The sequence below is a fragment of the Pongo abelii genome, chromosome 12, assembly GCF_028885655.2.
Source record: "Pongo abelii isolate AG06213 chromosome 12, NHGRI_mPonAbe1-v2.0_pri, whole genome shotgun sequence".
Taxonomy (NCBI): Eukaryota; Metazoa; Chordata; class Mammalia; order Primates; family Hominidae; genus Pongo; species Pongo abelii.
In genome coordinates this window covers 119,139,498-119,142,524 of record NC_071997.2, presented here as the reverse complement: position 1 = coordinate 119,142,524, position 3,027 = coordinate 119,139,498, and positions in this window count along the sequence as shown.

The window sequence follows — 3,027 nt, the reverse complement described above, 5'->3', positions numbered from 1 at the left end:
TATTGTCAAGGAGTTTCTCAAATAGCTCATTGTTTGGAATATAAGCTATTCCATTACTTGGAATCAGCATCTTGTGGTAAATCAGACCAGTAGCCCAGCCCAAACTGTGGAGTGAGGAGAGTGCCTTGTTTACAGGTGTCTAGCAACAGTTGACTTAATCTCCTTTTTGTTATTTATAATAACATTCTGTCAATTCAAAAAATCAAACCCTACCACACACCAGGATCCCTATGTCTTATATTTATGTTTGCTACATGTCAAATTCATGTACATAGCTAATAAAATTGCACACATATATCTAAAACTGTTTAGAATTGAATTTTGAGTAACGTTCATTTTTCCACAAGGTCTTACGCTTCTGTTGCATCTTAGGACAAAAAGAAAGTAAGCCTCTATCTTTCATGATCTCTTTATTTGAGTGTGGGCCAAAGGATTTAAGTGTTTTCATAACTCAAATTTAACTTTTTTTTAAAGAATCCTGTAGTAAATACTAAGCAAGAGGCTAGCTAATTATCAAGTTAACCATTTATGACTGTACCACTTATTTTTCTCTACCTCTCTCCATTTCTGTCTTCCTAAACCTTACAGTCTACTTCCACTGTATCCTGCAAAGTTATAATATTCTGACTGTTTAGAAGACTAAAACTTTGCAATATTCTCCCAATATCATCCTCATGGGGTTTTCCAAACTCCTCCTTTCATTGTGTCTGTTAGCCCCATATTCTTCCTCATTGTTGAGCTTAATCTCAGTAAAGGAAAAATTATCTCACAATCCCCACTAAGATTTTATTCCCACCCTCCAGGGAAAGTTTATGCCATTGTTTTTGAAAACTGGTCACAAGTGAAACTCCATGTTACAGTAAAATGATTCTTCAAGCCTATGAGACCCAACATGTTTCCTGGAATTAAAATATTTTCTACTGCTAAAGTCCAGTTCTGTTAGAATTTTATCCACCTATGAATATAATAGTCTCACCATCAGAAGGTTACAGATGGTTCCAAAGAGCAAACTGAAACTCAATTGAAGAATATTAGCATATCACAAGTCAGAAGAAAATGTATAGAACACTAAAGAAATAGGATAGCCTCAGGGCATCCTAAATGTCTGTCTTCTTTATGAAAGTAGATTTGGCCAAAATATTTGGCATAATTTATATTAACAAAGCAAAGACCAGCAGTAGACTAGTATGGAGAACTTGAGTGGAAAATATGAACACTAAAAAATTTACTGCTCCTCAGAAACTAAAAAGGGGGGCTAATGAGCCAACTTAGGGATTCAACAATGCCCCATCTATATGGATCTGGATCAAATTAATATATTTACTGATTTTTCTAGACGATTAAAATGAAATTAATGTGATTGCTCAGGAAAGGCTGGCACATTTCTACCAGATACAGTGGCTTCTCTTTCAGAATAAATTTTGTGACTTATGCCAAAATATTCCTTAAGATACAAATAGAGTAGAGGCAGTGGACATCTCAAATGAACCTATGATCCTAGCAGCCTCACCACCTTAACAATTTGAAGCAAATAATTGGAGGAAGAACGTGACTTTCTATTTTGCAACACTGCTCCAACAAAATTTATTAGGTCAAAACTGTCAAATTAAATCTTTTTAAGCTGGTAGATATCTAGAGATCCCAAAGGAATAGGCTGCGTAAACCAATTTATAGCAATCATGTATACCCCAGTTTCTGTGTACCCAATGACCTCTACAAATCAAATATTACATTAGTTACCCTCTACTCTTTGGGCCAAAGATTTTATTGAACAGAGCAGAATACATGGAGCTTACTTTATTAAAATTAGAATTATTCCATATAAGCCCTTGCCCGAATTATATTTCAATGTGTTTTGAGACCTCAAGCAACCTCAGGAAGAAGACCTATTATTGAGGACTCACTGTGTCAGGCATCAGTCCTTGCGGTACTCCCATATTGCCAGTTAAGCAGCCTAGTGTAAAAGGCTACTTATGTGTACAAGGCCTCAGGGCAATCAATAGAACTGTGATCCCTAGATTTCCCGAAGCTTCTAACCACCAAGTAAACACTTTAAGATGGCAGATTTGTTTGCAGTCTTATTTAGGAACTAGGAGGTAAGGGCAGTCAGTATTTATTTACTCTTTTCTGAGACAATCAGCAATCTCCCTAGTTGGTTATGCCTCTGGTATTTATGAAAACTCCCTTATATTTCTCCCAATGTCTAAATAATAATCACAGATTTGACTCTTGCTTGAAAATACACCCTGGAATGAAATGTAGATGATTTAGTGCTGTTCTCCTTGAAGGAGTCCACAGGAGAACTCCATATATCGCTCAAGAAGATTAACTGAAGAGGAACAGAAAGCACCTAGAGAAAACTTGCAAATCTGTGAAGAAATTATGCAATATTTAGGTTGTGATCTCAGCAGACATATATTCTACTCTGTGAGAATAAGGTTATTTGACTACATTGACTCCAAATTAAAAACAACTAAAAGCTTTTTCAATTTATTTTTTAGGATTGACTGCTTTGTGTAGGCAATAATGCCTTTTCCCCTGAAAATATATCAGCCTTCACATGTGTTTACTATTACTGGTATCTCCCATGGGATAGAAAAGGAAAACCGTTCCTTCTCTTTAAGGACCTGTCTGCAGCAGCCTCCAACTTTGGATATCCCTAATTATGCTAAATCCTTCTGTCTTTTTGTTTATGAAAGAGGAGATTGTGAATTAGGACTACTAACATGGTAAAGTAGTTTTATACCAGACCCATGCTGTTAGCCTAACCATCCACTCAAAAGGTAAAGCATAGATTTCTGCTTGTGTGAAGTATCAATGGCAGCCAAATTGCTTTGTGCAAACTCGACAGGTTCCACATGCAGATAACTCTGGTTAATTCTTAATTTACCACATGAAGACTCATGAAAAGTTTTTATTGTTTGTACTACCATTAAACTTTATTAAAATCTTAATCCTGCAAGTTTACCTCTTCTACATGGAGAACCACATGACTATTTAGCAGTAACTCAAGAATTAAGAATGTTC